The sequence below is a fragment of the Camelus bactrianus genome, chromosome 11 (assembly GCF_048773025.1).
Source record: "Camelus bactrianus isolate YW-2024 breed Bactrian camel chromosome 11, ASM4877302v1, whole genome shotgun sequence".
NCBI lineage: Eukaryota > Metazoa > Chordata > Mammalia > Artiodactyla > Camelidae > Camelus > Camelus bactrianus.
This window is the reverse complement of record NC_133549.1, coordinates 82576673-82603888: the sequence shown is the minus strand read 5'-3', so window position 1 is coordinate 82603888 and position 27216 is coordinate 82576673. Positions and strand designations below refer to the sequence as shown.

At 40.4% G+C, this 27216-nt stretch overlaps 1 long non-coding RNA gene across 1 annotated transcript in view; it reads left to right on the top strand.

Moving 5' to 3' along the window:
* The first annotated feature begins 3581 nt into the window (after positions 1-3581).
* Positions 3582-27216, top strand: part of LOC123611874 (uncharacterized) — a 175663-nt gene continuing 152028 nt past the window's right edge. Inside the window, exon 1 of the long non-coding RNA XR_006718963.2 lies at positions 3582-3790. This is a non-coding gene — a long non-coding RNA (uncharacterized LOC123611874). The remainder of the gene's footprint in view (positions 3791-27216) is intronic.

Here is a 27216-nt window from a genome sequence, read left to right as displayed (position 1 = left end):
TGTCGGAGAGAATGAGACTAGCCAGACCCAAAGCTGTTTTAGCCCCGAATAACCTCTCTCCCACCTTGTCCTTAAAATACACATCAAAGTACAGAAAATGACCCAAAACAACACAACAAACCTCACAGGAACACGGTCAACAATTGCTAGCCTTGGGAGGGAGTTCCATTATCTTCAGCAACAAAGAGACAGACTCAGAAGCACAATTGATGACATTTTCATTGTTAGTGGCTCAGTTGGCCAGAGGTAGGTGAGAAGAGACGTTGGTGACCCACCCAACCTCCACCCTAAGGTCTAAAGAAGTCCTTGAACCCAGTAGAGTATTGAATAGCACCCTTCCACCACCACTCTGACCATTGCAATCTGGAGACAAGGGGAAGGCATGTTACAATAATCCTGAAAGGTATGGTTTTCACCGTACAATGCTGCTGAGGAAGAAAGAGCACCATTTTGTCTTCTGTGTATTGTACCTGGTGGCAGAAAATTAAGCCCCTCCTGGTATTTACTAGGGCACAAATATGTTGGAGAACCTGACCATCCTCAGCCCACCAAGTGAGTGCGTGACACCAAGGCACTGACATGTGAACGGGATGTGAACTCACTTTGCTTTCCAACTTTAGCTCTCCAGGGGGCATTCCCCAGGGAGCCAGGGGATCAGAGGATGGGCAAAAATGGTAAAATTGTCCTGCTTTTCTTCTGTCAACAAGATCTTATAAAAGATGAATATACAAAAAAAAAAAAAAACAAAAAACCACTAGAGGACAAAAAAAGTTCTAAACTGAATACATTGACTACATTTGAAAACACAACTTTTGAAAACAATTAGTTTTAGGAGGAAGTATAAAGAAATTGAAAGATCTATAGCCCATGTTCTTGGTGAGCAATAAGAATATCTAAAATTATTACAAGAGATCAGGATGATGATAGACAGAGGAGGCTGAGATATGAGCTCAGATAAGGACAACAGTAATATTAGGAACAAGGCTTCAAAAAAAAAATACGTGCAGCAGTAGAGCTAAAATCTCTCTGTCAGTGGCAATAAAGGAAAGAACTGAACCAGCAGAAGAATGCTACAATTTAGGGCAATCCTAAATTCCTTCCTTCAGCTTCATTGAAAAAGCACAAAGGGATAAAAATAATCAGATGGACCATGTTTGGTTTATTCGTTCATCCAAAGATGGGTGTTTGGGTTTTTTGTTTGTTTTTTTTTAGGGGGAAGTAATTAGGTTTATTTATTTATTTTAATGGAGGCACTGGGGTTGAACCCAGGACCTCATGCATGCTAAGCACGCACTCTACCACTTGAGCTATACCTTCCCCCCCACCAAAATAATCAGAGATGTAATAGCTACAGAGGCTAATAAAAGTAAATTGATTTTTGCATAATATGGCTCTTGTGAGCAAGAAATATAAACAAGTGGAAAGAAGCAATAATCAAAGAATCTTTGAAAAATTTTCTAGCTGGGAAAAATACACTTTATTCATATACTTACTTCCATAATGATATTCAAGAGAAATTTGCTCAAAACCAAACATAATATACTCTATTAATTTAATCAGTGATTTAAAAATCATTCAATCTGAGAGTATGTTACTCAGAAAGGAAAAAACACCAATCAGGATAATGTTAGATTATCCATTAACAGCAGTAAATTAGAAGACAATGGAGCAACTTCCAGGTTTTCAGAGAAATAATGTTTATTACCCTGATTTGAATTTTAGATAACAAAAACATTTTTATACACAAGGGCTCTAAAAGTGTGCTAAACCTCATGCTGTCGTAACTGTGTGAGGAGTCAAACCGAAGAACTCTGGGATGGAGAGGTTAGGTGACAAATGTCTGTGTGTTGTCAATTTGGATGAAAAAGTCAGAGACCAGAATGAAGGCTGAAGATACATAGTAAACAAAGCTCTCACTTGATCACACTCACCTGGCTCCTGAATTACTGATGGATGCATGCCGACTGAGAAGCGTCTCTGAGCTGGCATGATTTAGAAGCCAGGGATGAAGACAGAATTCCTGCTTGTAGGTGGTACATGTTCAAAAATAATGCACTGGAAAACAAAGAAATTGATAAGCCAATTTTCAGACTGTGATGAAGTCACAGAGGAAATCATATAAGGTCATTGGTGGGGAGGAGTGGAGCGAGTGAAAGGTTACTTGGTGAGGAATATTCTGGTTCCCTTTTGGATATGCTCATTTGGAAAATCCAACCAGGCAGTTGGATATGAGCCTGGAGCCTGGGGAAGAGGTCTGAGCTATTACTGTCACTTTGAGTGTCATTACCTTGATGATATTTTAAACTGGGATTTGAACAGGGCCTGGGCCTGATCCTTATGTCAATCCAATGTTTAGAGAAGCTAGAGGAGTAGGGTCAGGCAAAGGGGGCTGAGAAGGGACAAGGAGTTTGGGAGTGAAAGCAACAGAATTTTTTCAGTTGGAATTGTATTTGGCTTCTAGGAACAGAGACCAAACATAATAATGGCTGGAATCAAATGGAAGGGTGTTGTTTCTCTACTGCCATGTAAAAAGTGAGATGTGTGCCCAGGGACAACATGGTGGCCCCACAGATACTGGGGACACAGACATCTTCTACCTAAGTTTTATCACCCTGAGCCTGCAACTTCATCTTCAAGAGTCTGTAACAGCTGCTGGAACTCCAGCCATCACACCTGTATCCTCACACCTAGAAAGAGGAAGGACAGGAGAGCAAGAAAGACTCCCGCCGCTTGTCAGTCTCCCTTCTAACCTGCTTTCCGGGAAGTTCTACTCACAAATCCCACTTATATCTCCTTGACCACCTTTGTCTCAAGGGAGGCATTCAGTTTTTCTGGACACAGTTCAAAATATAAATACAGTTTTTCTGACTCTTAGTATCTTTGTCTGCAAAAAGAGGGAATTCTCCATTCATTAGTGTTTCATTATTCATGGGTGCATTCATTTATTCATGAACTATATCAAGCATCAGGGCTTGGTGATGGGGCCTGGGGCCTGGTGATGTGGGTTGTGTCCTGGGCCCTGATCACTGCTGAGCACTGACCGAATGATAGGCTGGGTGTAAAATGTTCCATGTGTGGTACTTCATCTAATGCTCACCACAACCCCGGCGGCTGCTTTTGTCCCCCATTGCTGTGTGAAGACAGCAGGCCCGCAGGGGGTGAGCGTGGTGGTGATACACCACTCCATGTGGTGGCAGGCGGTGTGCACCACAGTGCCATCCCCACCTGCAGCGCCTGCGCAGTGAGCCTGCCTCCTCCTGCAGTTACCCTGCAGACTTGCTGACGACAGGGACAGCTCCTTGCAGGGTTCAGGAAGCGTCAGAACAATGAATGTCTGCAGGCTGGAGGTCTGGGTACACCCCCAGAGATTTCCCCCGGGGGTTCTGGAATGTTTAGTGTGGTTGACCTTGCCAGCGATTTATGAAATACCTTAAAAATAGTTTTTACCTAGAGATAAAATATGGCCCTGATTCTTGTGCATACAATGACCATTGTACTTGATGATGACTTCAGCTACAGTTGGTTGAAATCAGCATTATATTCACCCAGAATACTTAATAAAATAGTTTCCCCAGCAAGCACCTAGTTTCAGAGAAGAATTTCCTCTGGCAGTACAAGAAAACCATTCATGTCTTACCCTTAAGAGGTGATGGATAAAATTATCCTGATTATGAAGAAATTATTTGTCCGGGAAAGAAAGCCTGCTGACTCTATTGTGTAGGTATCCACCTTTTTCTGAGTCTGACCTCACTCAGCTCTGGCAGCGAGGATCACTGCTCCACCTGCTCTGGTATGTGACCCCCACTGCCCCCACCCCAGATCAGGCTGAATCCAGTTCTGGCCTTGACTTGAATCTTCCTAACTCTATCCCTCAACATACAGAAGGCACCAGATTTATGGGGTTTGAATTTCTGTTGCTCATTAATCAGCATTTCCTTTTAAGTCCCAACTGTCCTCAGTTTTACATTATCAGCAGACAGAAAGGTGGCAGCCTCTAATGCCAGCTCCATTTTGCATGTGGGGTCGGGCGAGTCAGATGAGTCGCCTGTCAGATGGGCACTCTGAGAGCCACTCTGTGGAGATATTGCCTTGCTGTCTGCACAGACTCAGTTTCAAGACTGGGAAAGAGAAACTGTTTGTGGTGTGGGAGCCCATGCCAGGCTGATACTCAAAAGGCAAAGCTAAGTCAGGGGCTGCCTTGCTTCCACGGGCTTATTAGAAAGTGTGGGCAATGGAGCCAGACAGGACTGGACTCCAGATCCTAACTCTGCAAATCACTGTCCTGTGACCTTGGGCAGGTCACTGACCTCTCCAAGTGTGTCTTCCTTTCTAACTGTTTAAAAATAGACTTTCTCTTTTAGAGTAGTTTTAGGTTCACAGCAAAATTGAGAAGGAGATACAGAGATTTTCCTTATCCGTCTCTGTTAGTGGATGGAGGAAACCCCTAAATTAGGAAGCCCACCGAAGTATTCGTCTTTGCTGCTGGCTGTGAAATAACTTGGGCAGCAGGGGCAGGGGGATGAAGCGGACAGCCGCTTTATTGCTCAGAAGGGGAAGCAGAAGGAAAGCGCTTGGGCAGGGAGAACGGAAGAGAAGCACTTGAGCCGGGAAAAGCAGTGCTCCAGGGGGAGCCGTCAGCCAAGGTGATGGCCGAGTTAATGACAAGCGGAGTCATGAAGACACTGCAGACAGCCTTTAAGGTTTCATTTACTGGGAAGTGAAGAGGAGGGAGTTTGAAGTAACATGACTTTCCAAAGGAAAAGTACCAAAAATAACCATGTTACTCAGGGAACGAGAATGCCTCTCAGGAACTGAACAGTTTGTGCTTTCAAGGGTTACAAGAGCTTGGCAAGAAGGGGGACAGTCCAGGTGTAGATTTAATTCAAAGACCGAAAAGAGGGGACAGGAGATCATTCACTCCTGGGGCACCGTGTACCACTGTGACCCTCAGCGATCTGAAGCATGAGTATTGTCAGCTATAATCAAGGAAGAAGTGACAGTTAAAGGAAACTTCACTGCATGGAAAAGGGTTGCGAGGAGCCCCGAAGCTTAGGGCTGGGTGGCCTTAAAGTGGCTTGGACCCTTGCCCCCTGCACACTGGTGAGGAATGCAGCATAGAGGGGAAGGGGGAGGCCCGTACTTTTTAGTTAGGTCAGCGTGAATGTGTTCCAGTCCTGGCTCTGCTGTGTGGCTTTGAGGAAGTTGTTTAACCTGTCTGATCCTCAGCTGAGAAACAGCATTATAATACCTACTGTGTGGGGTTGTGGTGGGGGTCAGACGCAGTATTTATGAGGTGTTTTGAGGAGTGTGCAGTCATGGTGGATAGTTGTTTTGATAGCAGGCTATCTGGAAACAGAATCAGCCTGGGCATTACTCACGGTAGGGAACCATCATCCTAGGCAACCCATGTCCATTGCTTCAAATGTGTCCTTGGACTAAGCTGAACTCCATCTCCTGGCCGCTAAGTGGGAATCAGTTCTCCTGTACACGTAGAACACGGAGATGAGAGCATGTCTAACTCCAGTTGTGTGAAATATTTTGAGATATTTGACAGTGATGACAGGTTCTTTCTCAACCCACATCATGCCTTCTCCTAGCTAACGTGTCTTCAGGGCTTCTAAGCATCCCTTGTGTGAGTGGAGATGGTTATATCACTTATCAAGCCTGATATCAAGTAATGGAATTCGACAAATGAAAGCATAGTTACTTATTCAAAGCCACAAGACAACAATAGCAGTCTTGATGTTATGGTGTATTTCCAGCAGTATTTTTCCAACATGTATTACCTCACTTGATTCTTATTAGAGCCTTGTGAATTAAGCATGGGGTTTATTGTCATCCTACTTGAAAAAATTAAGAAAGCAATGTTCCCAGCAGTGACTTCACTTGCCTGGGAAGTAAGGTTTGGGACTGGCACAGGGTCTTTCTCCTGAGTCCCTGTCCAGTGCTCAGGCTCGATCTGCTCGCTTGTCACAGGGCATTGGGTCATCATCCTGCACTGTGACAGTCAGTGGTCCATGACCAGTGCCTTGGTAGGACTGGAGAGACACAGCAAATATGGCAGAAGCTTCTTAAGACTGTTTTCAAAGCTAAAAATCCACATGTTCAAGTTACCAGGGAAGCATGAGAATGCCCGGTGTACACAAAGGCCTGATGGGTCCACTTGGGAAATGGTCATGGGAAGCATGAGAATGCCCAGTGTACACAAAGGCCTGATGGGTCCACTTGGGGAAATGGTCATCAAATAGGGTCAAGCCAGATGGGGCTGGATCTTGAACATGGCTTATGAGTTGAGACATGTGGTGGTGATATGCTGGAGGACGGCATGGAAGGGATGGAGCGTGTGGGAGGAATTGGGATAAAAACTGAGTTGTCTTCCAGCAAGCGAAGAGCGGACCAAAGGCAGGATGACGAAAAACACAAAGGTCATATACCCATGCCCGCCCCCTTCTAAAGTATGTTGGCAAGGGACCCCAATTAAGCAACCCAAGAACAAACAGACATATAAACAGCATCGCGGAAGGACACACAACAGTGTCTGAGTCCTTGCCAAAAGCAGTCCACTAACTAAACATGTGGGGGGAAATGTACAATTCTCTCCAATCTACTAAAGATTTAAAGCACAGGCAGATCCAAGGTCAATAAACTAATGCCATCAGGGTGGGAGAAGGCGAGGGAAACGGAGGGAAGAAGTGAAAGTGGAAGCATGATTTAGTAATTCTGGAAGGAACAATGCTGAACATGACAGAGAAGTTATTCCAGTGGGCGGTGAAAAGAAAACAAAAATCTTAAAATCAGAGAGGGAGGCTGGTAGGGGAAAATGAGAAAAGAAATGAAAGTGGAAGAATGATTTAACGAGTTGTGGGAAGAAAGCATGGAACTGAATTGAGGGGCTGATGGCATGCATTTTGGAAGGAAAACAGAAACTTAAAAGAAGCTGAGCATGTCTGAGATGGTTCCTGATCCATCAGTTTTGAATTAAAATTGTATATGGAAAATTAAGTTATGTTCAGCCATTGCTGACAGGACGTGTAACATCTCTGTTGAGAGTATTTGCTGCTCCTTGGGTTTACATGGATAATACAAGAATTTAAAGTAAGTTGCCATTTACCCCCCATCCTGAAAGTGATTAGGAAGAACTTTTCTTTGGTGGCTCCAAGTTGTAGCTGAGAGAGAGAGGAGAAAAGAAGGAAGAAAATAGGAGCATGCTTTCTATGGGGCAGGAAAAAATCTCAACCATTGAATTGGTTTTTTAGGTGCTGAGCTCCATGGGGGGGAGGTGGAGTGGAGGTAGAGGTGACAACTGACTGAGGAGGCAAAGAAGTGGGGTCCTGAGGTCTGAGCATGATGAATCTCAGCCCTGGTTGAATGGTGACCACACGACTCTTACTTGGGAAGGGTAGTTACTGGCTCTTGAGAGCTACACTGAGACAACGCACACAGGGATGTGAACATCAGACCAGGCTTTTGAACATAATGCTAAGAGGCAGAGGCATTTTTAACCAAGAGAAGTCTCAGTTAGGGTTGCCTTTAAGAAGGACCACTGTATGATCAAGGTTCTCCAGAGAAGCAGGACCAATAGAACACAGATATAAGGAGATGTGTTGTAGGGATTGGCTCATGTGGTTACAGAAGCCAAGAAATGCCGCCATCTGCTGTCTGCAAGGTGGGGAACCAGGAATGCTGGTGGTGTAATTCAGCCCAGGGAGGAGGCCTGAAAACTGGGGAGGAGCTGCTGATGTGAGTCCCAACCTGAGTCTGAGAGCCTGAGAACCAGAACTGAAGTCTGAGGGCAGAAGATGGTTTGTGAGGTTGGACCTCAGTAAGGACTACGTGGTGGTCTCTTCCCTTACCCCCACACCACCTCCCTCCTTGTCCAGGGGGTCCCTTTCTCAGTTTACCAAATGCAGTGCACATTACACTTATCCCAGATCTTTCTCTGATGAACTGCCCAGTGTGTAAGTATTTCAAATATTTCAGTTAAGAACTGACCATTGAGAAAGAGAATGGTTCAAATGAATGAATAATGCATGCTTTTTGCATGCCACATGGCTTTTAGTTCTTTGTTTTCAACAAAACTGAAGAAAAATTTAATTGATTTGTCCATTGATAGATCATTGAAAATAACCTTTGATGACAGATTACTCTTTGATTTTTGGCAAATAACTAGGAAGGAGTTCAAAGAACTGAGGGACACCTCTGTAACAAAACTTATTTAAGAGAATTCTACTTATTTAAGAGAATACTACTTATTTAAGAGAATAGTTTTTCAAACCTTAGATTTATGAAAACTGAAAAATAAGTAATGTTCATTTTTGTATGCATGAACTAATTTATACACATATTCCATCCATCTCACTAAGCAATAAATAACCATAAAATTTTACTTTTTATGCTTTAATTCTTAAAATTTATAATATACTTATGTTATTTTCATCAATTACATGCTATTAATAATTATAATAAGTCACCTAAAAGTAAACATTCTTAGCACCTATTAGAGCCTTATAATTACAGGAAATATTTAAAAAAAATCTATATTTCATTTTTAGATACATATAAATGGGAGTGTGATAAAGTAATCAGTAATAGGCTTTCAGCCATGAAAATACATTAGGATATAATCAATGGTGGAAATGGGAAATGGAAATATAATTCTAGGAGAAAAAGAAACATGTAAATTTCCAGATATTAAAGGGCTAGGTCTAGATATATTTAAAAATAGGTAATAGCATCAAATAACAACATATTTGAATTTCATCAGATACATTTAAAAGAAGTGCAATTTTTTTTTGTTTTAAATTGTCAATATTTATAACATGGAAATAACATCATTTGCAATTATAAAAATATAAGATAAAATAATTCAAGTGTCATATTTGAAATGTGTATCATTTTCAAAATTCCTGGGGGATGTGAGAAAAAAAAAAAGGTTTGAAGGCCACAGCTTTGGATCGTGCCTTGGGTGTGTGTTGTTCATCTCCATGGTTGCTTCCTTGGATCATATCCTTGCCACCTTTCACTTGGATGAGAGCCTGAACCCTCCAAGGTCTCTCCCTGGCTGGGCAGACTTGACTTTGCTGCCAAAGGGCCTCCTTAAAGACAAATCTGGTCATGTGGTCCCATCAAAATTTCTGTTGGGTATCATCCCAACTGCAGCTTGTTGCTGGGCTAGATCAACTTTTACATGAGTGATTAATTGAGAGGGATCTATTGGAAAGTATTGACTAGGATTTTTCTCTTTCTTTTTCAATAGAGATTTTTATGTTTACATGGCATAGGACAGAAATATCAAATCAATAGCCCCTGGGCCATCTATGGCTTGCAGATGTGCTTAGTTTGAAATCTAAACTATTTAAAAATATTTTAAAGGAGCAACCCCAGAATCTTGGTAACAGCAAGCTTTGCAGCATTTAATTTGCTGTAGTTCCATCTCCCCTCCAAAGTCTGTAGTAGTCTTGGAAACCAATGGCCCACAACAAAAGTTAAAGCCAGAAGACTAACAGCCAGTAGAGGGGCAAAATGGGGTTGAAACTCTTCCAAAGACCCATTCCAGAGAATTGGCATTATTTGACCTGTTCAGTGGTTTCCCCACTCACAAAAGTTGTTTTTTTGACCTGACTTGGAGTGCAAGTCCAGTGCACTCAGTGCAAACAAGAGGCATTTGTCAAAAAACAATCAGTGGTGATGGTTTAGTATCACAATTGCCTGAGATGATAAAAGCAGCTGGAGCAAATAACAAACTGACCAAAAAATCCCCAAAGGAAAAATTGGAGAATGAGATGTCCATAGGAGGTTTTAAAAACCTCTGTTGTATTCCTGGGAATCTAGAAGGCCACATGCATGCATAGGCTTATGCACATACACAGGGCTGGGCACATGTTCAGGGAAGACTTGAGAAAACTCTAAGCTTTCACTTCTTGCTTAAGGATAAGGCAGAGTTGCCAAATACCTGACTAAGTGTTGAAGACACGTCTCCAAAATGCACGCAGAGACCCCTGACAAAGACTGGGAGAATTACTGGTTCCAGCCATTTAAGGAACTCTATGTACAACCACATATAGGGGGAAAAAGTCAATAGATACTATTCTTGAGGAAGACCACACATTGTACTTACTAAATAGCATTTCAATCAGCTATTTTAAATATGTTTGAAGAACTAAAGGAATCCACATCTAAAGAACTAAAGGAAAGTATAAGAATGTTCACCAAATAGAGAATTATCAATAAGAGGTAGAATTATAGAAAAGAAACAAAAGAAATTTTAGTGCTGAAAATTACAATAACTGAAATGAAAAAAAAATTACTAGAGAGGCTCAATCACAGATTTGAGCTGGCTGAAGAAAGAATCAGTGAACTTAAAGACATGTCAACTGAGAATAGGGAATGGAAAGGGAAAAGAATGAAGAAAAATGAACAGAGCCTGAGAGGCCTGTGGGACACTGTCAAATGTACAAAATGTGCATAATGGGAGTCCCAGAAGGAGAGGATAGGGAGAAAGGGACAGAAAGAATATTTGAAGAAATAATTGCTGAAACTTTCCATATTTAATGAAAAATATTCATCTATACACCCAAGCTCAAAGAATTCCAAGTATGATAACCTCAAAGAGATCCATAGTTAGACAAATAATATCAAAATGTCAAAAGCTGAAGACAGAGAATCTTGAAAACAGCAGGAGAAGTGACTTATTACATACAAAGTATCCTTGATAAGATTAACAAATACTTTTTCGTCAGAAATGGGAAACATACGTGTTTATTATATCACAATAAAGCTGAAGAAAAGAAGTGGGGACAGAAGACAGTGGGAGGGAATGTTCAAAATGCTGAAAGAAAATGTTTGTCAACCAAGAATTTTATACATGGTGAAATTATCCTTCAAAAATGAAGGTAAAATTAAGACATTCCCAAGTAAACAAAAAGTGGGGGATTTTGTCACTAGTAAACCTGCTCTACAAGGAATACTAAAGGGATACCTTCAGGCTGAATTGGAAGAACACTTGCCAGTAGTTCAAATCCACATGAAGAAACAGAGTACTACATAGATAAATATATAGGTACAATTTTTTTTGTTTCTAATTTTTTTCCTTTATGATTTAAAAGACACTACCATAAGGCAGTTATTGTATCACTGTGTCAATGGGCACACAAAATTAAAGATATAATTTGTATGACAATGCTAGCACAAAGAAGGAATGGAGACATGGAGCTGTTTAGGAGCAAAGTGTTTTGTTTTTTTTTTTAAATCCCCATGCCTCAGTCCCTGGTTATTATCATTCTATGTTTCTATGAGTCTGGCTTTTTTTAGATTCCACATATAAGTGATATCAGACAGTATTTGTCTTTCTTTGGCTTAATTCACTTAGGATAATTCCCTTAAGGTCCATCGTGTTGTTGCAAACAGTGGATGTCCTTCTTTCTCATGGCTGAATAATATCCCACTATGTATATATACATATATATCTCACATCTTTTTTATTCATTCATCTGTTGATGGATACTGAGGTTGTTTCCATATCTTGGCTATTGTGAATAATGCTGCAGTGAACAAGGGAGTGCATGTATCTGTTTGAGATTTTATTTTAATTTCTTTTGGATATATACCTAGAAAAGAGATTATTGGATCATAAGGTAGTTCTGTTTAATTTTTTGAGGAATCTCCATACTGTTTTCCATAGTGGCTGGACTAATTTACATTCCCACTAATAGTGCAGAAAGATTGTCCTTTCTCCACAGCAAATCCTTGCTGGCATTTACTATCACTCACTTTTTTGAAGATGATATCTATTCTAACAGGTGTAAAATGATAGCTTACCGTGGTTTTGATTCGCGTATGTCTCATAATTAGTGATATTGAACACATTTTCATTTACCTGCTGTCCATTTGTATGTCTTCTTTGGAAAAATGTCTATTTAGTTCCTCTGCCCATTTAAAAATCAGATTATTTTTTGCTGTGGAGTTAAATGAGTTCTTTCTATATTTTGGATATTACCATCTTATCAGACATATGATTTTCAATTTTTTCTCTCCCATTTGGTAGGTTGCCTTTCAATTTTATTGATGTTTTCCTTTGCTGTGCAGAAGCTTTAAAATTGTATGCATTCCTACTGTTTTTTATTTGTTTTTGTTGCCTTTGCTTTTGATGTCAAATCTTAAAAATCATCGCCATGACTGCTGTCAAATTGCTTAGTCCCTTACTAACTAAGAGTTTTATGGTTTCAGGTCTTATGTTCAACTCTTTAATCCATTTGCAATTATTTTTGTGAATGGTGTAAGATAGATGCCCAGTTTTATTCTTTTGCTGTGGCTGTCCAATTTTCTCAGAACTATTTATTGAAGAGACTATCCTTTCCACATTGTATATTCTTGGCTCCTTTTCAGTAAATTAATGGATCATGTATGCGTGGGTTTATTTCTGGGCTCTCTGTTCTGTTACATTGATCAGTGTGTCTGTTTTTATGGCAATAACATACTGTTTTGATTACTATTGCTTTGAAATAGAGTTTGAAATCAGGGACCATGATGCGTCCAGCTTTCTTTTTTCTCAAGATTGTTTTGGTTATCCAGGGCCTTTTGTGGACCATGTGAATTATAGGATTGTTTGTTCTATTTCTTTGAAAAATGCCATTGGACTCTTGAGAGGGATTGCAATGAATCTGTATATTGCTTTGGGCATTATGGACATTTTAACAATATTGATTGTTCTAATCCATGTGCATGGTGCATTTCCCCATATCTGAGTCTGCTCAGTTGCTTTCATCAATGTCTTACAGATGTCAGTGTATGGATCTTTCACCTCCTTGGTTAAATTTATTCCTGTGTATTTTATTCTTTTTCTTTTTAAGTGGAGGTCTTGAGGATTGAACCTAGGACCTCGTGCATGCTAAGCATGCCCTCTACCACTGAGCTATATTCACCCCTGTATTTCATTCTTTTTGAAGTTATTTATAATGGGATTGTTTTCTTAATTTCTCTTTCTGATAGAAGAGAAGTTTTTATATACTACTGACATTAGTCTGAACCTAGATTATTGTCAGTAAGGATGTTAATTGTAACCCCCATGGCAGCCACTAATGAAATAACTCAAAATTATATTGAGGAAACAAGGGAATTAAAATGGTACTCCAGAAAAATCTATTTACAGAAAGTAGATGAGAGACAAACTCTGCATGCATGCAGAGTAAATATTATGTAATAAAGTTTGTCTTCTGTTTTAATGTTTGACTGCTGACAGCTTTTAAGCCTCACCCCTCCTTCTCCCCTCTCTGCCCCACATCTGGGCGAGTTGCTAATAAAGTCTGGGTACTCCTTTCTTTGGCACCAGTGAGAGATCCAAAACACAATAACCAGAGCTGAGGACACATCGAAGTGGTTTTGAGGGAAGGAAAACATAGTGAGAGAGTTATTGTAGATATTCATGGTTTTTTGGTACATTTAGGTGGAGAAGTTTACCAGGCAGTTCAGTGTTTGGGTCTGGCATTTAGGTGAGTGATCTGAGAGTGACTAGAAATTATCAGTGTGTTGGTCACTGAGGAGACTGGGGCTGTGAAAGCAGCCACCCAAAGCTAAGGACAGGACGTATGGAAAAGAGTGAACAGCCAGTTGCCTTACTGTTTATGCTGATCCTTCTCCCTCTTGAGCATGTTCCACTTAATTAACTCTGTGTCCTCCGCACAGAGTTCCTCCCAGGAGTCCTGTGGGAGAGCATGCCCCAGTCTCTGTCCACTCTGCAATCCTGGGGGTTTACCTGGGGGTGGCCATGATGATGCTGAAACTATGGTGTCTAGGGTCCATGAGAGTTGTTCATGCTGGAAGACAGCCCTGGGCTCCCATACAGTTAATGAAGCCCATAGTAGAACCTTCCATAATAGAACCTTTCTGTTATTTCTAACATGGAAAAATGATCATATTTAAGGGGCACTCAAAGCCTCTAGCTCTAGAGCTGGCAAAGATCAAGAGCTCTAAACAGATTTATGGGATGGATGAATGAACTGGAAGCTAGCGGCAGTGTTCTTTTGAATTATCAGAATTTGGGCGGGGGAGGGTATAGCTCAGTGGTGGAGTGCATGCTTAGCATGCACGAGGTCATGGGCTTGACCCCCATTACCTCCATTAAATAAAAAATAATAATTAAATAAATAAATCTAATTACCTCCCACCAAAAAAAAAAAATTTAAAAAAAGAATTTGGGCAAATCAAATGCACTTCTTTGGGGCGATTGGCAAGATGGCGGAGTAGAAGGATGTGATGCTCACCCTTTGCCATGAATAAAACAAAAACTACGTCTACATACGGAACAATTCACACAAAACACCTACTGAACTTTGGTAGAATATCTCTCACTATCGGAGCTACAAGGAAAATCCTCACAAAACCGGATAAACAAGTTTATATTGTATAGCACAGGGAACTGTATTCAACATCTTATAGTAACCTATAATGAAAAAGAATATAAAAATGAATATATGTACGTAGATAAATGATTAAACCATTATGCTGTACCCCAGAAATTAACACAACATTGTAAACTGACTATACTTCAGTTAAAACAAAGACTGAAAAACAAAAACAAAAACAAGTATGTTTCTCTGTATTCTGTTTCCTTATCTGTAATAAGACAGTTATCATGACTCCTCAGAGGGTTCTTCTGAGAGTTAAATGAATATATATGTACATGGATATGTATATATGTATTATATATATGTTCATATGTATGTACATGTAATATGTCTGCATATACACATAAACACATATATTTACACACACAGCATTTTGAATAGGGTCTGACAAATATAAGCACTCTATAAATATTAGCTGGTATATGCTGAATTGTATTAAATAGTAAATAACTATTCAGTTCCCTTTTGGCTCTTCTGTGGCCTGTTTAGGGCAGAATGGAGAAAGAGAGACAGACTGAAAGATACTTCTACTGGATTAAGATTGGGGCCTCCTGCCATCTGGTCTTCATTTGTTTTTAATAAGTCTGGAGCAGTGTAAACTCTTCAACCTCTCCCTTCCCATCCGTGGAAAGAGCCCTGGGCTGGGGAAACAAAATACTGTTAATTATCTATCCACTTCCACTTGTAAAATGGTAGCAAAATGATGGGCTTTCCTATACTCACGGTGTTATCGTGAGGGTAGTGAATGCTGCTGTGTGCCACCCAGACCCCCTTCAGGACTGAGGCACTCCATGTTGGCAACTGACAGTTCTCGGCCAAATCCCTCTCTGGGAATTGTCCTCGGCCTTACCTAGGGCTACCCACTTCCAATGGGCAGCCAGCATCCAGTGACTGGTTGATGAGGAGAGGTATCAAGGTCCAGAATTCTGGCATCAAGAGGATAGAATAACAAAGAGCCATTCCAGCTTCAAAGATTCCCATAGGATCCACTGAGTTCAACTTACAGTTCACACTGCAGCTCAACTTCTTCCTCTGCCCAGTCTTGCTTACCCTACCCTTACAGACAGGATTTCTGAAAGTAATCCTAATAAATGTTTTTCATGTAAACCTCAGCTGTAGAGGATATTTTTTCTGGTGATATTTGATATTTGGTATCAGAAGTGGTCCTAGGAAATATCACCTAAAATTAGACTTTGAAGATGGACCACCCATTGGCCTTCTGGCGATGAAGACCACATCACTGGGGGTGAGTGGAGAACTGATAGCCCTTGGTGTGAAGATGTGGTACAACTGCTGAAATTTTCAACCGTGGTGAACTGAGACGGGGTGCTGGTGGGGGCAACACACAGGCAGGTGCAATATCTCAGGTGGTTAAGAGTCTCGGGAGGTGGGTAGTCATTATAAGGACTTTGGAACAAAATGGCTATTGTGGGGGGCCACTGACATCTCAGAGAAAAACAATGAAAGCCCGCGGGTGATGAATCATCCGTGTAGAGCGGAAAAGTCAGAGGGTCTCTTTGACAGATGTACGAAGACCCTCCTCTCTTTAAGACAAAATGCAGAAAACCCAGGTGAAACAGAGCTCCAGAGAAAGTTCAGTTTTCAACTTTGGCATGTCTGCTACATCAAGAGCAGATCTTTGATTGGGAAGGAATGAGACCCTGAGTATGGAATAAGGTTACCCGTATTGATTCACTAAGAAATCTTGAATGCCCTTAACTCTCCAAGCCTACAGAAATAGCTACACTTCTCTATTAATAGCTAGAGCTCCTCCTGCTTGAATATAACGTGGAGATTTATGCTTGCAAGAAATGTGCATCCCCTCAGGAGACCTATCTACTTCCGCTTACCTTCCTGGTCACCAGACCAGTAATTAGAGTTAAATTGCAGTATAACCTGGCTAGGGATGGCTGGGCCTGCAAGGAAGGAAGGAGACTGAAAACTGAAGCTATGTAGGACATAGCCAGCTTGTACCAGCAGGCAACAGTAGAATATATATATGGCTGGATCAAGATGGAATACCGAGTTGGAAAAGGATGAGTATTTTGATACGACAGCACTCTTCCATGACAGAGAATTTAACACCTTGGGAAGGACCCCTGGAGATGGTTCTAATATACTTCTACCTTGGCCCTTGGAAGCTTTAAAGAAGTGAAGTAGAATCCTAGAATTTCCATGGCAAACAGAGAAATAGACTAAAGTCTTACAGAAGTGGGCAAGGCCAGAAAAGCCACAAGCCAGTGGATGGGGGACACTCCATTTACCAAAGCAATAAGGCACATGCTGGTGAGAGGATATCCACCCTCACTGAGAAGCTCAATGAGAAGCTCACTGCTGGTAAAAAAAACATCTAGACACAGACAAGATCCACCAGGGTGTTTCTTGGTGCTTCCCTGTCCAGTCTGGACAGTGGATGGACAAGTGCAGTAGCCACAGCCTGAGAAGACTAGGTGTCTAGGGGTTCATATATCTCAGAGAGGAAGATCCAGGTAACCAGCCAAGCCACTCAGACCGGCTAAGGTCCCAGCAAAGCTGCTGAGAGTGTAGAACAGACAGAGGGAGGGGATGGTGAACATCCGTTGTAGCTCTAAAGGCTGCTAACGGGACAGGGGATGATGTTTGTTCTTCCCAAACTAACATTTTTCTTGTAAACTTCTCTAGACAAAGAGGCCAACCAGAATCTTGGGGCAGCAGTTCCGAGAACTTTTATATGAAGCACGTAGGCCTAAGTGGTGCAGGAGGTGGACTGTAGTGGAGGCTGTGAGGTGTAGCTCAAATTCACCCTCCAGGATCCAAGAACTTATTCTTTCAGCCACTGAGAATGTTGGAAGTTGATGACCTTCAGTTGAGTTTTTTCCTAGGAATTTCCCACAGCCAAAGAGAGTAGTCCTCTTACTGAAAGGCATTCTGTTTTCCCAGAAGCAGCCACATCTAGGGATCTGTCAGTGCTGCTGGCGGAGGTTGTAGAACTTGGTCCCTTCGACATCTTTGAAAAGGCCATGTCACTTCCAGAACTTTATCTGTAGGGTAAGCCGAGTCCTCTGTTCCAGCTGCTTCCAGAGTTCAGCTTCTTCCTCAGCCCAATCCTTCTTCCCTCAATTCACATAGCTTCTGTGCCTGAGAGACTTCTAGAATCTCAGAGTCTGTTTTCCAGGACACTGGCCTGAAACAGTGAGATAACAGACATGACAGTGCTATGTAAGCCAAAAAAAGTGTTTGATTCCTTCTGTCCTCCCCACTGTGGTGACAAGAGAGCTCCAGAAAGCCACTTTCCCTACTGCCACTCCTCACAGCTTCACCTTGAAGCTTCTATCTGCCATGAACGCATTGGGCCTGACTGAATTATGCTTTTATCTCTGTTTATGTAAATTACCATAAATGTCCTAAGACTGTAGGTTTACTGCTCACCTCCCGCATAATGCATTGTATATGTCCTATCCTGTCCCTTTATTCCACTCCCACCCAACTCCTAAAACCTTTCTTCTGTGTCCTCTGAGATTCATGGTCCACTAGTAGCATAATCCCCTATATCCTGGGCCTATTCCCTAAATTTCTTTTTACCTTCTCTGAGGATACTGTTTTCTACAGGTTTATGCAATGGATTACTTTTTTCCATAGTCCTTATACTGCTGGGCCTGAAAGATGGTAGGTGACTATTTGCTCCTTATTGTGACTTTCAATCCTGCTACCCTCTTTCTCTTTAGTATCTGCTACCATTTGTTTAAGTAACCGCAGGTAATTCCCTTTCATTTTGCAACAAGTTTAGTTCCTGGTTGTCTGTTACTCTCTCCAGCACCCCTCTTGTTTTAGTTCTTGAATATTTCTAAATTTGCTTAGCTAATTCTTCTTATGCCCCAGCCTCTTGGTTCTTTGAAGTCCTCTCTCACCCCATCTCAGCAACCCACTCTCATGATTCTGTCGTAAGCCTTGTTATTACCAACAACTAAACCTTTCTTTCACCTCTGCCCACCACCTTCTAATATCTTTCCAGTACATTCCTTCTGGTACGCACTCCAACAACCCTTCAACTTCATTGATCCCATGACCTTTCAGTGTTCCTCACTCCATTGGGGTCTACAGTCCCCTCTTACCCAGCTTAAACCCTGCAATGAATAATTATAATCACTATCTTGCATACATCATCTACATTTTTTGCCCCTTCTCATGTTATCAAACATTATTTGCATGACAATAACCCACGATGTATTTAACTCTTTGCCTACTCTGTGCTGTGCAGCGAGGTCCCTCTGTAAATTCATGAATCTGAATCTCAGACATAAATGCTGCCAGGTCATCATGACAAGTGTTTCTCTTCTGTTTCCTTTCCCACTTTCCTAGGCAATTATTCTACTTTCTTGTTTTCCCTTAAACCTCCAACACCTCCTGCCTCATCTTCATGCTCAACTAATTGAGCTTCATTTTCTATTTTCTGATGAAAGTTGAAGCAATAAGGACAGAACGTTCACAGACTCTCACCACCGTGTTTAATTTCTTACCAGCATCTGAACTCTGCATTTTGCCCTACCATCGATGAACTGTTCATTTTCCTTTCATTCCAGTTGTTGCAGATTCTTGCCAAAGCTTAGTATTTGTTTATATTTCCAGAATAAAAATTAAAACTGCTATTCTAACTGCTCTGTAGTAGTATCTTATTGTGGTTTTAATGTGCCTTTCCCTGATGACTAAAAATAAGTCATACCTTTTCATTTGCTTATTAAACATTTGTATATCTTCTTTCATGAAGTTTTATTCAAATATTTTGCCCATTAAAAATTGGATTGTTGGTCTTATTATTGAGTTAGAAGAGTTCTTTCCATGTTATGGAATCAAGCTCTTTGTCAGTTGTGCGATTTGAGAATATTTTCTCTCAGTCTGTAGCTTAACTTTTCATTTTCTTAGTGCTGTCCTTTGAGGAACAGAAAGTTTTAATTTTGATAAAGTCCGATTTATCAAAATTTTTCCTTTTATGGTTAATACTTTTTATGATTTAAAACAACTGCCTACTCTTAGGTCTGAAAGATTTCCCCCATTCTTTCTTACATCCCCACTACTCATATTTTTGCTCTTATCACACTACTGTAACTTCTCTCACCAAGTTTGCCAGCAACAGTGTCAATTCTTAGTTCTCTTCTTACTTGACCTGCCAGTAGCATCCGACACATCTTCCCTGACACACTGCCTTCTGGTGGGTCTCCAGAAACCACAGTCTCATGACTTTTCCACCTACTTTCCTACCCATGTCTCAGTATTTGTTACTAATCTTTCCTTTTCTCTTTGCTACCTTAACAGTAGAGTGCCCAAGGCTCAGTCCTTGGTTCCCTATTTGTCCATCTTTCCTGAGGTCAAGACACAAAACTTGGAGCCAACATTGACTCCGTTCTTTCTCTCATATCCTTTATCCATTCAGCCAGCAGATCCCCTGGACTCTGCCCAAAGTCCAATTCCTTCTCACCATTCCTGCTGCTCTCCTCTGGGCTTGCTTGAAACCGTATCATCTTTCCTTAAATCACTGCAGGAGCTTCCCAATGGTCTTCCTGCCTCCACTCTTGCCCCTCTGTAGCTATTGTCAACACAGCAACCAGAGTGATCCTTGAAATATAGTCATATCATTTCACTACATGCATCAAAACTCTGTAGTGGTTCCCCATTTTATGGGAGTAAAAACCATGTCCTAATGAAGGCCAATAAGATGCTCTGCTGAGTCCCCTCTTGTTTCTGACCTCATCTCCTCTTTGCTCAACTTCAATCTGGCCATACTGGCCTGCTTGCTGTTTCTTGATTATGCCAGACATACTCCTACTTGGAGACATCAATAAAATTGAAATACAATTTGCCCATCATAAAGTTCACACTTTTAAAATGCACAATTCAGTGGTTTTTAGTACATGCACAAGGTCACTCAATCAGCTCCGCTCTCTAATTCCAGAACATTTTCATCACCCCAAAGAGACGCTCGTACCCATTGCCTCAGGACTTTCACACTGGCTTTTCCCTCTGCCTGGATTGTCTTTCCTCCAGATAGTCTTCAAACCTTTGCTCAAATGTCACTTTACAAGGCGGCATACCCTAACACCCCATTTAAACGGGTAACTTCTCCCACATTAAACATTTTTTCCATTGTACTCATCACTTTCTAATATACTATGATGCAGAGTTTATAATTTATTGCATGTGTGCCCCACCCATTCCCTGGCAACAATGTAGATTTAATGAGTTCAAGGGTATTTGTGCTGCTCACTGATGAAATCTAAGCAGCTAGAACAGTATCTGGCAGATAGAAGATGCTTATTAAATATTTACTGAAGGAGTGAAGAAACCAATGAAATACTAAATGATCATAAAACACATTTATCCATACAAGTATAACCTGGCACCAGGAGTCTCCCTTGAGGCCAGTCCTACCTATTTTTTCTTTTTTAAATCACTAAGCCCCAACAAGAAGGAGCAATGCAGATATTTACTTGAAATGCAAGTTCTTGCGGGAGATGGAGGAGAAAGAAGTTACAGTAAATGTTAAGCCATAACACTTCTTAAATATTCCTTTTAAATAATTCAACTGTTTTACAAAATTCTTCTCCCTGTAGCAGCTGACTCACTTTTACTTTTTTCCTTTTACCAAATCTCTCCTTTTTGCTGGCTCTCTGTGTCCTTCCCTGTACCACGCTTCATCTTGCCTGCCCCATTCAGCAAAACAGAGGTTAACATTTTGTTCCTTGACCAGGTCAGTGATAGAGAGGGTGGTGGAGAGTTAATTACTCTGTCATTTTAAGAATAACTGACTCCACCCTCAAAGCCCTTCTACCTACACTGTTGGTAGGAATGTAGTTTGGTGCAGCCATTATGGAAAACAGTATGGAGATTCCTCAAAAGACTAAAAAATAGACTTACCATATGATCCCACTCTTGGGCATATATCCAGAACGAACTCTAATTCAAAAAGATATATGCACCCCAATGTTCATAGCAGCACTATATACAATAGCCAAGTCATGGAAGCAACCTAAATGTCCATCAATAGATGACTGGATAAAGATGTTGTGGTATATTTATACAATGGAATACTACTCAACCTTAAAAAAGAATAAAATAATGTCATTTGGACCTGGAGATTGTCATTCTAAGTGAAGTAAGCCAGAAAGAGAAAGAAAAATGCCATATGATATCACTCATATTAAAAAACTAAAATTAAAAAAGAGAAAAAAGAGGACACTTGATGAACTCATCTACGGAACAGAAACAGACTCACAGCATAGTAAACAGGGTGAGAAGAGATAAATTTGGGAGTTTGAGATTTGCAGATGTTAACCAGTATATATATAAATGATAAAAAACAAATTTATTCTGTATAGCATCAGGAACTATATTCAATATCTTGTAATAACCTTTAATAAAAAAGAATATGAAAAGAAATATATGTATATATCTGTATGATGGGGACATTATGCTGTATACCAGGAACTGACACATTGTAACTGAATATACTTCAATAATAATAATAAAAAGCCCCTGTACCTCGATGTGTCACCCCCCCCCACATTTTTAGATTAAGTCCCCAACTCCTAAAGAGGTATGAATTTCCTTCTTGCTTTTGAAAGCACAGGAGAGAATTAGAGAGTTCCCTTGCTTTGTGAGCAAAACAAAAACAAGTATTTCTGGAGGTGAGAATACTGGAGGCCAAGACACAGTGGGACTATAATTAGAGACCTGCAATTCTGAAGGTGAAGCCTGAGCCCCATCCTGGGGTTCACTGCTCTCACAGAGCTTCTCATCCTTTCTACCTCTGTCACGACAACAGTGGAACTGTGGTCACCATCATGAGGTGACCTGCTGACGTCACTGATGGCAGTTCAGGGAAACTGCAGAGGCGGAGGTCAGACCGCCATGATGGAGAGAAAGACAAGGAGATCCTAAATGAAGGGAGGGAAGGTGATACAGCACTCTGTTGAGAGAGTGACAAAGGTGATGGTACTATCCCCTGTCATTTCTAAGTGGCAGAGGGAGAGCTTGGAGAGTGGTCTCCATTGAGAGGGTGGTGAATCTAGCAAGTGAATGTTCTCAGTCGCCTCAATATCCCCTCTGATGTACAAAACATAGGAATTGGTGCAATGGTTGATAATTCCCATGAGCTTTTGTTTATTCACAGCTGTTTTTTAAAATCCCAAAAGTAGTATGTGCTCATTGACACAATAAAATATGGAAGTGCTTATGGTAAAAATTAAAAGGCTCTCCAGCACCTATTATATAGGTGGCTTTTAAAAAATCAAAATCGAAGGTATATTATGTGTATTGCCTAAAATTTTCTTTTTTCACTTCACCTATATCATAGATACACACATAGGTTAGTGCATGTAAATCTCCCTCATTCTACTTAATGGTTGCAAAGTATTCCACTGTGCTGGCTTCTCAAAATGTATTTAGCCATCTTTTTGGCAGACACTTAGTTTTTTTTTCTTTTTTTCCCCTAGTTCAAACAACATTGCAACAAACATTCTTTTATGCATAACTTTGTGCACTTATGCTAGTGTTTTGTAGCAAAAATCCTAGAAGGAAATTTTCTGGGTTGAATGGTATGTGTTTTAAAAATATTAATAGATACTAACAAATTAGTCTTCAAACTGTCACACATATTTGCTGTCTAATCAGCACCTAATCATATTTTTTCCTGTTAAATCTATGATAATTAGTATTTCTTATTCTCTAAACCAGCACTGTCAGAAGAAATATAAGGCAAGCCACATAAATAATTTAAAACTTTTTAGAAGCCAAATTGAAAATAGTAAAAGGAAATGGGTGAAATCCATTTTAATAATACCTATTATTTAACACAATATATCTAAAATATCATTTCAACATACAATCAATATAAAATTATTGAAGATATATTTAAAATTTTGGGTACTAAGTCTTTGATATCCAGTGTGTATTTTACACTTGGAGCAGACCTCAGTTTGGATCAGTTACATCTGGTCGGTGCCACCACATTGGATAGCAAAGCTCCCAACTGTCTTTGAGTCATTTGTTCACTTTTCCATTGGGATTGTTTTCTTTGCTTACTAATTTTTAAGCAATCATTATTTTTTTTCCTCAATTTGATTTTCACTTTGATCTTGCTTACTTCTGGGAAGTATTGGTGGATTGACTGGTGGATGATTCCAATTTGTATGTAGACAAATTTAGTCTTTCTTTTCAGCTTATCACTTTTCTTACACACTCTAAAACCATCAAAACTGTGTTTATGGCGTTATTAAAAAAAACTTTTTGCTTCTCCTAAATATTGTTATAACTATTATTTGAGGGTCACAGCATCACCTTTATTACTGATTAAAGCCTAGTTGGAGGATATAGCTTGAGGTCTATTAGTCAAGGGAGCTTCTAATTCTGCAGCTCAGAATTTAACAGATTTCCCCACCAGTGCCAGGCACGACTGCGCTGGAATGGGCTTCCCTACCCTTGAGTAAGCACCAGAATCACCAGGAGAGCTTGTGAAAACACAGACTGTTGGGCCTCAGCCCCGGAATTTCTGATTGAGTAGGTGTGAGGCGAGGCCCTTGAATTTGCATTTCCACCAAGTTCCCAAGTGATGCAGATGCTGATGGTTGGAGACCACACTTTGAAAACCACTGGCTCATGTCATAAAGGAACCCAGATGAAATGTGTGCTTAATGTGGGGAGCCTTGCTCCCAAGAGAGAAAAGGGCAGAGCTGCGGTGAACAGTTTGGGTAATTTCTTCCCGATTTTCTGTCTCCCATATGGTGTGAGTAAAGATGGAGAGAGACCCAGTCCTGTCACAGAGCAAGGAGACATGGAGAAAGGGGAAGAAAGTTTCCTCACTAACACTGATCTACCTTTCTAAACTTATCTGTGTCTCAACATTAGCAGTTCTGTATTGTGGTTGCACATTAGAACCAGCTTGGGAAACTCCAAAAACACCATGTCTGGCCCCATCCCTAGAGATTTTAATCTATGATCTAGACAGGCCCTAGCCAGTGACCATTTGAAAAATATCCCTGGATTTCAATGTGCAGTCAAATTGAGGACCATAGTGGGACAACTTTGCAAGTCCAGGCATCACCTGGTAGCTTGTTAGAAATGAGTCTCTGGTTGCATGTAAACTTTTGAGTCAGAATCTGCATGGTGATTCACAGACCACAGTTTGAGTAGTTCGAGGATACCAGAAGTTTGACATGGAGAAGGATCAGCCCAGCCTTAAGGGCTTACTGCTGAACTGACAGGTGTTGGCAGTCACCTCTTTCCTGTGGACAGCTTATCCCCTAACCCTCAGAGTTTCATGTGCACATGCTCTCTTTGTCCACCTCCATTTTTTATTATGGTAAAACCTACATAACAAAATTGATCATTTTAAACCATTTTTAAGTGTACAATTTAGAGGCATTAAGCACCTTTGCAATGTTGTATAACCATCACCACTATCCATTTTCAGAACTTTCTAAATATTATTTTGTTTTAAGGAATGAAGTTAAAATCCACTTTAACCTTACTAGTCACTTGTCCTAATATCATTTATTGAATAGGCCATATTTTCCTTCATCATTTTAACTGATACTTTGTAATATATTAAATTCCATATATATAAAATACATATAATAATATATATTCTGGATTCTCAAACTTTTAACTGCTATAGCTTTAGAATAAGTTTTATTAGTTTCAATGTATGAAATCACCAACATTCAAGCACTTTTTGATACAAAAATGGCAGTTTTATATGGTTCAAACTAATATCTGTTAAGGTCAGTTCTTCACATCCCCATTTTTCTACTCCATCACTCTTTTTTAAAGTGTAATTTTGCTAGTTGCTCTCAGAATTTTTCCCCTGACAAATTTAGTGTCTCTTTGTTAAATTCTTTCTGTTATGGATTGAATCATGTCACCCCAAATTTCGTATGTTGAAACTCTAGCTCTCAATGTGACTGCATTTGGAGATACAGAGCATTTAAGGAGGTACTTAAGGTTAATTGAGGTCATAAGAGTGGGGTCTTGATCCTTATAAGAACAGGGAGAGACAGTGGGAGTTCATAGCCCAGAAGGAAGGTCAAGTGAAGACACAGCAAGGTGGCCACCAGCAAGCTAAAGAGAGAGGTCTTACAAAAAACTTGCCCTGTCAGTGCCTTGATTCTGGACCTCCAGCCTCCAGAACTGTGAGAAATCGGTTTCTGATGTTTAACCCCCCCTAGTCTGTGGTACGTGGTTACAGCAGCCCGAGCAGACTAGGGCATCCCCCGCTCCAGTATTTCTGTTATTTTTATTGGGATCATATGAATGTCCACATCAATTTAGAGAGAATTTAGATCTTTAAAAGTAGTTTTCTTATAAAAAAAAAGACACAGTTTTCCATTTAATCATGTTCTCTTTCATGTCACTCATTAGAGTTTTAAAGTGTTATATTTCAAAGATGTGCATATTTGTGTTAACTTATTTCTAGGGTTTCTTCTTTTTTTTTGGTATATGTTATTGTTGAGATTTTAAATGGAGTTTTCTCCTACTATGTTTTTTATTTAAAAAATTAAGTTTAATTTTTTTTTTTTTAAAGAGTGAAGTAGTCCAAAGGTCTTATTACAAAACCCAGCAACTCTGTACCTCTTGCCTGCTTCCTGGAGTCAACCACTTGCCCCCTTTCCAGCTGATTGTTTGTGTTTCTACAAAGCACAGTGTGTTACTAGTTCCCGACTTTTTGCTTGCAGTTATTATTCACTGATTTCTTGATGGGGAGGCTGAGAGTTTGGCCCTCTTTCCATTCCCCTTCTTGGATGAACTCATGCTGCCCTTCACATCTCTTCCAAATGTGGTTATAGTACATTATCTTTGGATCAATATCCAGTGTCTATGTTATTTTGACTATGTAAACATTATTCACATTTGAGCCATTTTGTAAATTAAGATGAATTTATTTTCCTTCTTGCATTGTTTTTCCCCCACAGTTAATAACTATCTATTTTTTTGGTTTGTTTAGTTTTTCTCTGTGTTAATTGCTAATACAACCCCAGATTCTTCCTCAGATGTATATAACTCCTCTCAATATGCTCATGCAAATTAGGTATTTTATATAGGGAGTTATCTCAAGGAAGTTGTTCCTGAAGCCTGCTGAGCTCTTCCGGTCTAGAGACACTGTCTTCTCAGCCTGCTGACATCACCATGTTGGGAATTCCCCTCACCTTCCTCTTGCTTTGGGTCTCCTGTGTTCTGGTTCTCGCCTCTTCCTCTCTTTTGTCTTACAGCCTCATTTGATAAAGCCCATCCTTTAGGAACTTCCTGAAGGAGGTTGTGTAGGAGAAACATATGAGATGCTTGGAGGCCTGGCAGAACTGTCATAGATGAAGAGGGACAGTGCAAGGTAGGGAAAAGATCCATTTAAAATATCAACAGTAGTATATGACATTCCCCCACTTCCCAGCGGTGTGGACTGGACATGTTCCTTTATCTCTCCATGTCTCTCTTCCCTTATCTGTAAAATGGGAATTGTAATAGTAAGTACTTTATAGCTCCTGGCACATAATAAGTGATGTAAAAACATTGCCTATTGTTCTCACCCTTGGCTGTGTGCACATAAATAAGAATGGGGCACAAACATGCTTAGTAACAAACTGGCTTCATTGCAGGGTGACTTCTTCAAACCATTTTGATGGTTTTTCCTTTGGGGCTGGTCAGACTGGCCAGAGAAGGTTCTATGACCTCTTGCACGGAGGCAGAAAGCCCAGCTGCCAGAAAAAGCCTAGAGAGAGAAGAAGCCTAGGAGGAGGAGAGGGTCTCGGCATCCGGGAGACGGACTTTCACGCAACCCCCTTGGCTTCAGTGT